Source organism: Zonotrichia albicollis, chromosome 1 (assembly GCF_047830755.1).
Source record: "Zonotrichia albicollis isolate bZonAlb1 chromosome 1, bZonAlb1.hap1, whole genome shotgun sequence".
NCBI lineage: Eukaryota > Metazoa > Chordata > Aves > Passeriformes > Passerellidae > Zonotrichia > Zonotrichia albicollis.
The window spans coordinates 40,645,705-40,661,223 of record NC_133819.1 but is presented as its reverse complement, the minus strand read 5'-3'; the positions used below and the strand labels follow the sequence as shown (position 1 = coordinate 40,661,223).

The 15,519-nt window shown below is 39.8% G+C and overlaps 1 protein-coding gene across 12 annotated transcripts in view; it reads right to left on the bottom strand.

Annotated features, from left to right (window-relative positions):
- RBMS3 (RNA binding motif single stranded interacting protein 3) overlaps positions 1-15,519 on the bottom strand; it is a 707,096-nt gene that overhangs the window by 422,591 nt on the left and 268,986 nt on the right. The gene's annotated exons all lie outside the window — the stretch shown is intronic.

The window sequence follows — 15,519 nt, the reverse complement described above, 5'->3', positions numbered from 1 at the left end:
TTGCATCTAACAATTTACATTAGCTGATATAGATCTGGTATGCATCACCTGTAAAAGTGCAAATATTATTTGAATGTTTCTCAAACAATTTAAATAACATTCAACAACAAAGAAAATCTCTGTAACACTGGATATTTGATAACTTATCCCTTATCTTCTAGATCTGACATTTAGGAAAACACATTTTTAAAAGTCAGTAATGTATTCTGAATGTAACACTGACACTTATTGTACCCATAACCTCAGTCAAATCATGAAAAGGATTTAAAAATAAAACACTTAACATCTTCCAAAACAACAATCTAAAAAAATACTATTAGAATGTAAAATTACATAATACAAATATTTTTTTTTAAAAAAAGATCCCACCTGGTGTATTTTCTCACCCCCTAAAGAAAGATGTGTCAAAGATTGCACAGTTCACTGGGGACTTCAAAGTTGCTATCAATCTCTACATGGAAAGCATTCAGATACCGCCGTGATGGGCAGCAGTATAAAACCCAAAGAGAGAGAGAAATAGATAAAATGCCCTCAGGAACAAGTTTCTTTCCAAGAAAGCTTACTAAACCAGTTTAAATTGAAACAGTATTATTTTTCTATGTAGAAGCAGTTTTTCATCTTTTAACTCTCTCTTGTTTGTAATACACTCACAAAATGAAATTTCTATCCTAAAGGCCAAATTCTGACAGTCCTTTTCCCACTGAATAATTCCTTATCCTGTATGCACTGCTGCAGTTTCAGCAGAGTTGCTGACAAGGCAGTGTTCAGCTGGGAGCACAGCTGGACCACAGGATGGGGCCCAAAGGGAAAACACCTCACAGGTTACCAGGCTCCCAACACCAGCACTCCATCTCTCCCAATAAATCACTTCTACCAACCTCAGTGGGAAGAAAATTAATACAATTAAATCAGGCATGGGTTTTTTTTTCCCTCTAGTTGTCTGCTTTGGATATTCCCACTGTAAATGCTGAGTAAGCAACAGATACAGCAGCACTTGGCATCAACATGAAACAAAAACCCAGAATTTCAAAATGTATGCCTAATTAAAAAAAAAAAGTTGAATCATCAGCTGAGTGTTAAAACTACTACTTAAAACTACTTGAGTCTGTAAACTCAAGAAATACTCAGCACTGCAACCTACACCTGAACACAGGGGGCCCTGGTGAGGCTGGATGTTACATCCCAAGCTTTTTAGAAGACTTCCTTCTGCTTTTCATTGTGTGACTTTTGAGCCTTTTAGGTATATCTGGATTAGGCATTCAAGCTTTTCCCTGCAGTCTAGAGGGAGATTAGAACTGGTACATAAACAAACACACATTTTGACAATTTAGATCCTTTTGAACTAAAGTACCTTAGGAAAAATAAATTCCTGCCAACTAGTATAAGGAAAGAGCTGGTAACAGACCAAAGCAGTGAGAATTTCTCAAAATGCATGTTTAATAAAAATAAACTTCACATAACTGCTAGAGAAGCTTCTGTTGCATTTTTTCTATCTAAGCAATCATTTTGTGGCAGTCCATGCATCCCAAACAGTACAACATTTTTAAAAATTAAAATGAAATAAGGGAAGAAATCACATCCTTCTTCATTATGCAATGTAAGTTGTGGAAGCTAAATAAACAGTAAAGTTATTTAAATCATTAACATCACACCATTAACAAAATAAAGAGTTACCTGTTAAGAGAGATACCTTCTTTTGGAAATATGTTCTATTCATGGAAGTAAAAATAAAAAAAAAAAAAATACAAACAAACAAAACTACCCCAAAAGACCCAAACTTCTTCCTTTTGTGTCTGAACACTCTTTTCTTCCCCTACAAAAAATACAGTAAGAGGTTTCCCTGTCAGCTTGCAAGCACTATTTAAAAAAAAAAAAAAAAAAGGTTACATTTAAGCCCTAAGGAGCTCTTGGTCTTCAAAAGTGCAAAGTACATACGGTTCTAGTTGAAATTAAAAGGAGCTGCAGGTGATCAGCACTTCTGGCTCTGAGGCACCAAGCTACTGTACAGAGCACTGTCCCTTTGAAATTTCAGCATTTACCAGCAGCCAGCTTGCTGAAGTGCAAGACACATGCACCCCTTTCCCCCCAGTATTGACTTTTCAAAAGCACAGAACAGTTGTGGGCAGCATGGCTCTCCTGCAGCATTACAGCCCTGGTGGAACAGGAAGCAAGCATGAAAACATACCAGCTCTAATCCTCACCGAGCACGAGCCGCCAGCCACTGCACACCAGGATATTTCCAGAGCTCTCATCTGCTGGGAATAGACTTCTTGTCTCACACTGACCTCAACTGCTTTGCTCTTTTGTCCAGTTCCATTATGTTCTCCATGAAGTCAGCCAGCAACATCCGCTCAGACCGTGCTTGTTCAGTGCCAGTTTACCGGCACAGGCAACTCCAGAAATCCACACCGTGGCTTCCTTCACTTTGCAACACCAAAATCTGCCAGACTATGCATGGGAGACTGGCTGCCAAACAGCAAAGATGGAGAAATTAAAGCCCAGGTAAGCACAAAGGTAGTGCACAAATTAGAAAAGGAGGAATGATTTTGTGCAACTAAAACCCTAAGTATTAGGGAAGAAAATTAAAAAGAAAATCAGCAATGCAAGAACTGGGAAGGCAGAGTGACTCATTCCCAAGGTGAAGGAGTAGTGTACCGTATATGGGTAAGCAGTAAACACTGCTTGCCATCTACCATCCCGGTCCTGGCACTGCTTTGCAGTGAAATCTACCAGGCATTTAACTTCTCTCCTTTGCTGCTCCTGCCCACCTTTGTGAGGCTGCCTTATTTACATTGCTCATAAACTCTTGCAGGCAGGGACTGTCTCTTACCCTGGCTTTGTATGCAGCTCAGCACAACCTAACTGCACAGTCAGAAGCAGTCTGCAAACAGTAAAATACCATTTCAAAAAAGAAAAGGAAAAAAAACAAGAGGGGAAGAATATGACTGGCTTAGGTAATACAACAGCAATATCTACATATAACAAAAAAGTTTTGATGGTCAAATGGTACAACAAACACCACAGCATACACATTAGAATTAGGTGAAAGAAAAAAATGAAAACCAGCAAAGCTCTTATAAGGCTAAGAAGAACATCAAAACAGGGGGAGGGGCAAAATCAAAACAAATACATTGGTAAAGTAGATTTGCTAAATCACAAATGATGGACAAATTGTAGAATAGAAATAAGGTTTCTGGCTTTCCTTACATTCATGTCATGGTAATGACACCCTTATGCCTCAGCTTTTTCAAGGTCTGTCCTTGTCACCTAAGCTTCAGATCACCTCTTTGACCCTCAGGCTGGTAAAAAAGGCATGAACTTACCTGACAATCTATCCTGAGAGCAAATGAGAATGTGGGAAAGAGGAGGAGGGAAATAAAATCCACCTATCTCTACCTCAAAAAAGCTGACTAGTGCAGAAAGGAAGTCACCCACTGAAGGTTAAGAAATAATAAACAACTAATAATTTACTCCTGTGCTAAAAGACCAGGAGAGATGAAGCATAAACGCCTACTTCATCGGCTGTTGCTGGAGCATGGCAGTCCTACTTCATTCCTCAACACACATTGTAAAATCACAATCTACATCTGTGTGGCCATTGGCACAGTTCCTTGTTCAGTTTTAAAACACCAATAATCAACGCTTGTTTGTAGTGTTTTCACATATTTAAAACAAAACCCTTGGGACACAAGAAGTTATCAGCACCAAGAATATCATCATTTCTCTCCCATCCATGAAGTACCTTTGAGCTAAACAAGCTGTGATTTTTAAAAATGCAACTATTTCCAACAAAACAGAGAGGAAAGCAAATATGATACTGTTACAACAGTACAGCCAAGGTGAGAGTAATAAAAAGAATAATGACAACAGAAAATCTAAAATAAGTCCCGGCAAGGCACACAACATCAGGCATGAAAAAACCAAAGCCAGTTGGCTGAGACAGTTCTGTAACTATCAACTACTACTTAGCTAACACCCACCCATAAATAACTTCTTTGCTATTGCCTTGGTGACTAGCAGGGTGCTGTAGATTTGAAATATTAACCTCAAGGACTCAAACACAGGCCAGTTTCCTTACACAATGTTGGTGGAATTGTGACAGTTGTTTTTCTATAACCTTCCCATCAGTGCCTGACAAAGCTGGCAAGGGCCAGTGGGACTGGGGGCTGTGCACATGCACTGTTTGAAAGCGTTTTTCTCTTCTCCTTGGAAGAATGAGGAAGTCCTTTGCATCCTTGTCCACGTATCTGCTAAGTTTTTGTCTCCTGGAAACTTTTGGGCCAAGCACTGTTCAAATTTCTAAAACACTGCAAGCAGGGCCCTGATCTCCCCCTCTTAGCACTGCCCAAACACCACAAAGATCTTTTTCAGCCACCTTAGCAGGACTGCAGTCAACCTCTTTCCCCAACACAGGGAACACAACAGGGATTTCCTCTTTTCCAGAAAGTCCATGCTCTCACCCTGCTCCATTTGTCCACTTCCCTGGCAGAAGGAAGGCTCAAGAGGAAGGTGAAATGTTGAACCAGCAGGCAGGTTCAGCCACTTGCCTCAGGTAAGTTGTCTTGCAAAGTGCCCTGCAATTCCATGAATCACATTGGGCTTAGTGTCAAATGTCTTTGAGAACTCCTTCAGCTAAAGCTGTGGGCACTCAACACTTTGGGATAACTATAGAAGAACATGTCCCCTCCTAAAAATTCTTTCCCATTATTTTTTCTACCTTTTTCTTCACTCTTAGACCACTCATGCACCATATTTTCTCATAAAGCAGCAACAGCATTCCCCACCTCCAGATTCTGCCCAAAGAGAGAAGGTGTGGATGCTACACAAGTCTATTCTCCAACTCTTGATAATCCAGTACAGGCTTCTGAGGTCATTATTTGTATGCAGCCGTTGCATGAGCAAATAAGGTGTTTAAGGCACCTCTCAGAATGGGCTCTGAAGATTAGTTAATGTTTATACAGTCCCCTGAAAATTGAAATGACTGCTACATGCTAAATATTACCATCACCAGGGATCCATTTAAGTCAAAGCAGGGCAGACAGTGAAGGAAACAAAACTTATTTTTTCTGTCCAGCACAATTACTGCCAGACTTATGCATGCTAAAAACACCCAATAACCCATCTAACACAGTAAATTAATGTTTATGCTATTAAGTTTAGACAATCTTAAGCTGAAAGCTTTTCAAACTAGAGGAAATTGCATGTTGCACAGGGACAACTGTATACAATTACAGTGATTTCATAAAATGGCAGAGATCTAAAGCAGAAACTGAGTGGCCGGCAAGGCTTCTAAATCACACAGATAACAAGTATTTCCTGGTGGGCCAGGAGTCTACATCTTTCTCAGCTGTTCCTAGAGACAGGAATTATATCCATAATCTCAAAATTCAAGACAACTTGGTGCATTGCACACCTGTATCTGTGAGGCAATGGCAGTCACATCATTGATCAGCATGTACTATTACTGTCATCATGGAGTCACCATACATCAGCCAGCTTTATTATTATCCCATCTTGCACCACCAGCTGACACTCACAGTAAAAGCAACATTAAGGAGGACATGGAAATATTTGGACCAACCCATGTGTTTCTTTAGGAGGCAAAAGCTCCAAAGAGACACAAAGAGCACAAACATGAAACGCAACGAGTGTGATGCTCCCCCAGGCAGAAAGTTCCCAGCTGCTTTGCTAAAGGCCACAGCAATATGTCCGCTTTGTGCTTGTTTTCATGAAGGATTGTTTAACAGTACACTTAGTGCAGCTCCACATTGACACAGTAAACGTCATCTTAATACAGCCTAGGTAAAGCTTTCAACTTACCAAGTCCTGCTGCACGCTTTGTCAAACATCTGAAGGACTGCAGTGCCTCTGACTTTTTTCTGATGTCTTGCAGGTATAGAGTGGTATTAAAGGTAGTTTTTATGAATGCAAAACCAGGCAGAGGCTTTTCTAAGACCTATCAGTCCTATTTTTTGCCTTATCCATTGTACTGTTCACAGCACATTTTTATCAGCAGTCTCCCTTTCACTAAACAATCCCAGAAGTGTCATTTGCACACCAAACGAGTGTATATTGCACCGTTCAGTTACATGTGGCAGATTATCAGGTTGTGCATAGCAGCTAAGCAGAACATCGACAGCTGTGTAGACACATCTCAGCTGATACTAAAAGAAACCTTGTCGGCAGTTCTGATCTTAAAGTAAATACGCTGAAAAACTTAGCTCCAATTAGGCTGAGGCTGATACGATTTTCTGGAATGAACACTAAATGAATGTGGCCGATAACACCATCTTTGCAAACTATCTTGTTTGGTTTGTCTTTACAGGATTACATTTTCAAGATAAAAATGGCCTGACTTAAAAGCAATATGTCCCTGCTGTCTGTGTTCACAAAAATTTGAATTTTGTATTTTAAGCTGTGTGTTACGCCTCGTTAATATGAAATCGCCACCCTGCATCACTGACATATTAGCCGAGCTCCAAGTGACCTAATTCATTTTTAATATTTCATAGTTTGTTAAAAGCTGTAACAAGAGATCACTAACATGGCTCTGACACTCCCTGTCGTGAATCAAAAGATGTAGGGAAAAGGTCATGTACTTACTAACTGGCACCAAACCAAATTCATCACTACAAAATGAGAGAACAGAAATGAAGACTGCATTTCCCATTATGCTTCTCTCTTTGTAAGAGTATCCATCAACTTGCACGACTCCAAAAGCAGAATTTATTTATATGCATGTCCCCAATAAAAGGTCAGAGAGAAGTGAGAAAGAGAAGAAATAAGGATTGTGCCTTTGTCTAAGCAAGTAGTTCCTTCCCTTTAAAGCATACTCAGCAGCAACAGCCTTTGAAGACCAAAAGAAGAAACAATTCCCAACCACATAAAGAAACTAACAAGTCCCTTATATGGCTAAGAATCGCAATGCCATTTTTTTCCACAGAAAAATTAGAGCAAGAGGGGAAAATAGAGCAAACTTTAAACAGGCAGCTCTCTGAGCATCGGGGAATTCACACAGGCACATCATTCCAGCTTTAAGAACTGCCAAACACTTTCTTCTTTAAAGGGAAGGAGGACATTACACCAGGTGAGTCCCTGAAATCCAGATTTTAACTCTCCTGTTGTAACTATGGATACCTAGCTTTAAAAACCTTTTGTGATGCAGCGGTATACCAGGCTCCCTTATTTCATCCTCTGGTGAAACGCCTCCGTCTGAAGTTCCCTAATGTCCCTTCATCTCACAAGTCACCAATGCAGCACTGCAAGGTTTTGCCAGCTCTGGGACTGCACATCCAAACCAGCTCTCTGCCCTATCCACTGCATCTTTGGTCTGCCTTTCACCCTCCCATAACCCTGGCACAAATGTGGCCAGATTCTCAACAGGGAAGGCAACCAGACTGCATCAGATGTTGTTCCAAATAACCAGAGTCTCTCACAGGCAAGACACACGAGCGAGACTTGATGGCTGATCCAGCCCTGCCGTCTCCCACCGGCAGGAGGAAAGGTCAGGCTCCTGCACAGCATCCAGGCTGAACTCTGAATGGCTCAGCCTGGCTGCTCTCTAAATATAGCTGGGCAGAGGAAGGGCTGTGAAAGTGGGTGGGGAAGGGAGTGGAACAGAAGCCAAATGAGAAATCAGTTAAATCAACAATACCATGTTGGTCCACCAGTAAGACTTGCCCTCTCTACTATGCCACGTTCTGCAGCAGAGTATTTAAGCACAGCTTCAGGATTAAGTCTATGAATGCAAACTCACAGAATTTAAAAAAAAAAAAACCTGCTGGTTGATTTATACTTGGGGAGGGGAGAACACAAATCTGTTCAACAACTTATCTTCTTGAATGAATTTGAATCACGCAGGAGTGACATCACTTCCACAACATGACAGCACATAAATCATCATCAACCACATGGTACTAAGCATAAAACACGTGTCAGGAAGACACCAGCAAGGAACAAAATATCAGAGTGCTTTACATTGTAAACATGCAATCTTATGTGTCTTCTGGCTTCTACTATGATCTATGTACATCAGGTGGTTTATTTCATTCATTTGCATCTGAATGAAGTCAATACAAAAAACAGAGGAACCCTCATAGAAAATCTGTCCAAACAATTGCATCTGCATAAATATACCACAAATGCAGCACTTAAAAATGTAAATATTTACTTTTTAATAAACTAACACATTTGATACTGAAGTTAACTTTACAACAAATAAGCACTTTATTTCCACCATGGTTGCAAGCAAGCCCAAAAACAAACAAGACAAATAAGAAAGAAAGAAGGAAGGAAGGGGGAGAAAAAAAAGTCTTTCCATCCAAAAAAGCAGGAAAAATAATCTCTTTCTCTTATTTGACAATATCAGACCTGAAGTCTTTCAGCTAATAAAAAACTTCCAGTTTGGACTTTGCTATAAACCGACAAAATATAAAAAAACAGTATGAGGAATTCAACAGGAACTTCCAATCTGCAGCTACAGATAGGACAAGCAATCTCTGCTTATATTCTCCATTTAGAAACATTGTATCTTCAGAAAAGACCAACACAGAAAACTGACTTGTTTCAAATTTCAAAGAGGCTACAGTATTTTTATCTTAAGAATTACATAACTAAAAGCAAAAACAGTTCTCTGATACTTTTTTGTGGATTAAGTGCACTTAGCCTCTTACTGAAATTGTTAATCTTCATTATAGGCACTGGGCTCCATGTGAGACATCTCCTATGGCAATTAGACTTCCCCTCTGTATAAATCATATCTGAACTGGCAGAGAGAGAAACCGACAGAAAGACAAAGCATCTGGTTTATGCTACTCATTCTCTAAAATTATAAATCACGAGAAATAATGTTAAATAGAAATAACAGCCACAGCAAACACAAAATTATGTTAAGTATCAGATGAGCTACGTCCTCAGCCCCTTGCACAAAGTAGGATCATTTTGATTTACTGTTTTTATTTCTTTTGTGACTGTTGTTTGGTTGTTTGGTTTTTTTTTAAACCTGCATATTGTTCAGCTGTCCTGGTTTTGCCATGGTGATAGGTATGTGCTTTGTGGGCCTGATTCTGTCTTGCTGAAGACAACTGAATCTTTTTCATTGATTTTTCAAAGGCAGCAGAACAGATCCCTCTCACTATAACTTCTATTCAATAATATCATTGCTAATCCTCTACTTAAAATATTGGTACATCATTCTGCATCAGTACACACCATCCTTGGGCTGATACCTGCTTGTTTAGACTAGCTCTCTTTGTAAAACTCTTTACTTCTAACCGTCCCTTTGTTACTCGATCTTGCCCATATGATTGGGAAAGCAATTGCAAACAGGAATACTCGGAGTATAGGCTCTGACAATATCTGAGTAAATCACTGTTCTCTGTCTCCCTTTTCTGCCCATCTGCAGTCTTTGGTATGGAATAACTATATCATAAAAGCTCTTATTCACACATGCTTTTGATATTACACTATTTAATCACATACAGCTGTAGCTGATGAGACTGTTACAAAACACAATTTTAATGCAGCACTAGAAGCAAATTCTTGAGCCATATTAACTATTTTCCTCTACATAAAATTTCTAGCACTAAAATTCTTTTCTTCAAGGAAAAAAATACAATCAGACTATTTGTGTTTTTTAAAAGTCTGGTCCTCTTCCTGGACAGTCCAGAATGTCATTGTTTGCAAGCAAACTCAGTCCCTGCCTGGAGTACAGATAGTGGAAAATTTACTTCCCACTCCTAAATAAATAAATAAATAAATGAAAATTAAATTTAATTTGAAAACACTGCTTACAATTACATGCAAAGGGAATACTATGCAGACTACTCACAGCAAGACCTGAAATGAACTCAGACATCCTACTTGAAATGCAGCCTTTCTTATCTGTTTTTTAATTCATGGAAATTTAAGAACTGACAGTCTGATGATTTTTACCAAGATACTTGAATTAAAGTGCAAGCATACCATCATGCTTTCTTAGAAAGGACTTCATGCATTAAAAACCAAACCAGTTCATTTCTGAACCACTGCACTTCATTTTGAAAGGGCACCTTGTAAAAGGCATTCTAAATTATAACTATTAACACACTCGCCACAGCAAGATCTTTGTAGCCTCATCTGGCAAATACTTGCAGCTTCCATCTTTTATTACAGAAATAAAATATCTGGTTGCAAAATAAATAGTCCTAGAATATCATAATATGTAAGTGAAGTAGTAAAAATCTGAATGTTCTTTTTCCACAGGTTTGGTCTCGGGTTTTTTGTTTGTTGGTTTGTGTTTTTTTCCTCTTCTTTATTTGGTGCTTTCATTTGTGGGTATTTGTGAATTGGTTAGTTTTTAATTTAAACAGACTTCCATTGAGGCAACATATGCAAGGAAGATCAATCAAGAAATTTAACACCATTTTAACAATACATATCATCGTGTCCCTTAAAACAACAAAAGTATTTTTATCCAGGAATGCAAGGACAAACGGAAAGCAAATGAGTTCATATATTCCTTCATTTTTCAGAGGAACACTTATCTTCCTTATTGTTTAAGCCAATTGGCAAATACTAGAGCTAGGTAATAATATTACCATCAAAATCATAGCCAGGCTGAAATACTTTTAAATGGCATTTAAATGAATTTGTGTTCCTTTTGGGCAGCTCTCTGAGGCATTTAAAACATGCTGTGACATACTGAATCAAACGGGGCTAAGTGCGAACAAACTTCATTCCTAGAAATGCATTTCTCTATTTGCAAGTGTTTGCCTTTACTTTGGCATGATCACATGGGCTCCAGCTAGACTTTTGAGCTCTGGCAGCAATCCAAGCTGCAGATGGTTGGAAATGCAGCCTGAAATCAGTGTGTGGTTGATGAATTACTCCTTACACCTGACCCCTGCTTCACACCAGGCACCAAACACAATCTGAACACTACCAGCCAGAGAAGCCCTGTCAGGCATCTCCGTATCTGGAACGCTTTCTTCAAGGCCTTCTGTATGGCCAGATGGCCAAAAGTGGGGAATGCCGTAAACCCGCTAAACAGAAACGTGAGCGGCTAAAGAGCACAGGATTGGTAGGTAAGAGGTGAAGAGAGGCAAGAGCTTTGCACCAATTCCAAATGCACACTTTCTGAAAGAGCCTGATGGAGCAAGGAGGAAGGTATGTTCATGCCACACAACTGAAGGAAGTCCTCAACTCCCTCACACCAAAAGATGTCCTAAAAATGTAAAAAAGGACATATAACACACACCTAAGTGCATGCCCATAAAATCACTATATCAAACTCTTCTGAGTACACCTGTTGGAACTCCCAAATTGTTTTTCACTCAGCTGGGGCATGGATCTGTCATTTCAGGAACAGGCTCATTAAGCCCTCTTGCTTGCAGGTTAGTCTGCACCCCTTTCACAGCCACAGAGATGAGGTTTTATTCAGGCAGGTGTTGGGAAATCACACTTGTTCCTTTTGCTTATGTACACGCATGCATCGGGTATACAGAGATGAAGAGGTACAGTAGGTACTGTAAACACTGCCTCTTGTTTTGGGGTGTTTCTGCCATCTGACTGGGTTACAGAGTCAACACCATGAGAGTTAAACTACCAGACCCAAACCATGACTAATAAGTAGGAAATATCTGGAGAATGCATGAAAGCAAACCACACGGAAATAGCTGCTTAACTGGCATATTTCTACCCCGAGTGCAGGTAGAGAGATCGTAAACCAAACAATTCCTGTCGACAGGTAACTGTGGCACCTCCTCCTTTCTACCCAAGTGATTCAGGTTTTTTCACTAGACTGTTTGCAAAGAAAGCTGACCCCAGCAAGAGGTCTAATCATAAGCTACAGAGGACAAAGATAAAACACCTCACCTACTAAATCAAGGAGACTCTTTCAAATATATTCCGAGTTAGTATTTTTCTCCCCTTTTTCTCATTACATGATATTTCATAGTGTTTATTTTTGTTTTCGTCTGTGCTAAATAGCAAAGAGAAAAGAATTTGCTTTGGCAAGCAAGAAACAAAAGAAAGAAATTCAGACCATAATGCAAGATTTGGCATCATTAACATTCTACGTGACAATTTGCAACGTACTCCTCTAAACCAGTTGTTACGCCATCAGCAAGGATGCAGCTAAGGAAATTCTCTTAACATCTCAAAGTAAAATGAAAAAGTACCACAGATTCTCATCAGATATACATGAGCTGAACCACTTCCCTGCAATATTTCTTGCAACAAGAACACAAGACTATGCTTCACTTACAGCAGTAACCAGAAACACTTACTCTGAAATAAACTCCACTCCTAGGACAATTGGACTCTTGCCACACTCTCAGCATCTGCCTAAAAAAGTTCCAAAACTGTACGTTCAAACTGAAGTTGTCAGACAGCGTCACACGAAAACAGAAATTAGGTTATGTCATGCCTCAAACTCAGTGCTTGTCCTTAAGAGACATATTAAATTCCTTGCAATTGTCTCATAAGGACTGGCACCCTCCCCTTCTTCTCTTTTTTGATGACAATGGCTTTTCCTAAACCTGAAATTAAAGTTTTAGCTTCAGTGGTGGCATTTGATAATGAAGGAGCACAAATAAATGGAACGAGTGCATGCTTTGTGTTCCACAAATGGCCACAAAACTCTAAAAAGTTAAAGCAATGTGACAAACATATGGAATCCATTTTTTCTATTTATAATCCCATTACCCATATAGCTATTCATTTACACCCTTTCTGCACAGCAACGTGCTAGCCACGCTAGAAGACACACACACACACAGAGTCTGTAGGCTGGAATCCTGCGCAGCTCCGAGCTCCCCCGTGAGAGGGACGTGATGTACAGTAATGCGGTACTTCTCAACGGAGAGCCGAGGCAACTTCACCAAACAAGCAAAGCAAAAGCAGCACTTCACCCAAACACGCTGGGGAACATGAATTCCCAAACTCTGCCTGTTGAACACGCTGCTACTCTGAATTTCAGAAGCTGTACCATGCCATAAGAAAGCCTAGAATTTCCTACTTAATTACAAATGGATGTACACCCTCCCAGCCCCAGCATGCATGACTATGAGAATAAAAACACATTCTTTCTGTAGAGCTGAATCCTACCATGCTTGGTACAAAGAGCAGTTTTTGGAAAATAAGAAGCTGAAGTTCTCAGGCCGGCTGGAATCATACAAAGGTTTATTTATATGTGTTGCTCCAATAGGGATGATAAAAGATACGGCTCTCCACCACAAGATTATTTGATTACCCAACTATTAGCTTTAGACATACAATGGATCTAACTGCTTTAAAACGTCCCAGAAGCTGATGGCTAGCTTAAAGGTAACAAAATCCAGATGCTGCCTGTCTGCACTACTTTAAAGACTCATAGTCTTTAGAAGAGAAATACTTGCATCTGTGCATACACACACAAATATATATATATATATATATATATATATATACACGCATGTGTATGTGTGTTTATTTAGAGTTTATGTACGCCCTTGACTGTGGACCAAGGAAAAGGAATATAAAACGTATCACCAATTTGAAATTTTACCTGTTCTTACTGTAATAGTGCAAGTGTGCCAAGACTGATGCACATGACTTTTCACGGGGTTGATAATTTGTTATAACGGCTATAAAAATGCATTTAAATTGTTTTTTAAAGCAAGGGGTTAAATAAAAAGTCATGGTACAGAAAAGCTATTTTTCTACTTTAAGCCCAAATATAAGGCTAATTTTCTCACAAAAAGCTTATTTTACAAAGTCAAAAAAATGAAGAAAAAAGAAAGAAAAAGGACAACTGGCAAAATATAAGCTACGTGAGTAAAAGGGATGGAATGTCCAATATTTCTCCTCCAATACTCGAGGCTATTGTTCTTTCAAAAAAACACCATCAATTGTTTCATGTCCTTGGCTTGCCAGGTTTTGAGGAATAGCATCAGCCTGCGTCCCCCAATCCCCCAAACAGTTAAAGCTATAGGCAATATTGCAGTCAAGCTAGTGACGGGCTGCTGCTGCAACAGCAACATTACACACTAAATGGTCACAAAGGTAAAATGCTATTTGGATTGACCTTGAAAGGAAGGGGTGGAGAAATGATAAATTTCACGCCAAAATACAAAATTTAAAAAAGGATGAATTTCATACCGAAAAAATATCTGCACGATGCAGCGAAGGAAACAGCAGAGCAAAGAAGTGAGAGGTAACTCTGCCATGAATTACAAGGCTGTAATCATACTGAGTGCTTCTGGTGTCATCACAACTCCAACCAGCCTGAATCACAGTTTTTACAATTAGTTAATTTATATAATGCAGTAGTCAGGCTATAAACGTTAACGGGAAAGTAATTTTTATTAACAAGGAATATAACTTATCCTTTCCCAACCGCAGCCAGATCAACATGCTTCAAACCAAAAGTCTGGAGAAGTCAGCCTCCCTTGTGGCACTTCACCACACACAGTTGCACACATCAGATGTCCCATGTGTTAAATTTGCCACAGGAGCACAATGTGTGTGTTTGCACGCAGTACCATATGCACGTGTGTGTGCCCTGCCTTGGCTTTTCCCTCCTAAAGGATGCTCGTTTATTTACTGAAACTGCTAATCTGTGGCTGTGAGGTCACACTTCACCTCGTGGAGTGTGTATTTTTTCCTTTTTCTTCCCTCCAAATACAGCGTCCTGACAGGGTTTGCAAACTTTCGGTTTAGGGCTTTCTTTTGTTACTGTCCTTTGGTCACAGGAAATCTTTTCAGAGAGCAGACTATTATACAACGGCTTTATAAAAATAAGGCTTTAATTAACTAACTCATGGCCAGGTAGAATAGACTTCACCCAGCCCCTCTAGAGAGGCCGGCCTGCTTTCCAGTCTGCTGGCATTTTAAAAATTATTAAGAAAAGAAGAAAGAAAACGGAAGCGTCCGCGCTTGGATACTCTCTCCAAAAGTAGTTAGCCTCTATTTCTAGACCTTTTTAAATGCAACAGAGTACAGCCATATCATCCTCAATATTTAATGAAATATTAAAACCAGTGCAATGCATCGAAACAAACTCCACCAGGTTTACAGACGGTTAGCTCCGAGCTCTCCTCCGAGCTCCACAGCATCTCCTCCTCAGCTGATTAAAAGTTTGAGTTGCCACAGACGGCTTTTCTAACAGCAAAATGCTTTTAAGCTGCGAATAAACCGTAGAGATCCCTGGAAAATCCACCAAAAGTGTTTTATGTCCGATGCTGTCCAGAGCAATCTTTATCCCATGCTATAACAAACACACTACCTGCCCGCTGTTACGATAGCGTTAACCGCACTGTTCTCCCCAAACAATAAAAGGAATTAGCCGACGCCAGCAGCCCTTGGGAAAAAAAAAATAAATTAAAAGAAATAAAGAAATAAATGGGAGGGCAGACAGTAACCTTCTTGCCTCTCTCACGCCTGCTTTCTGCCTACCAGCTCTGCTCTGTGTGATACCAAACCCGAGAAAGAGACAGAAAAATCGCCAAAGAGAAGAGGCGAGCCCGCAATTCGCGCGGCTCCGCTCTCCATCCCCCGCCA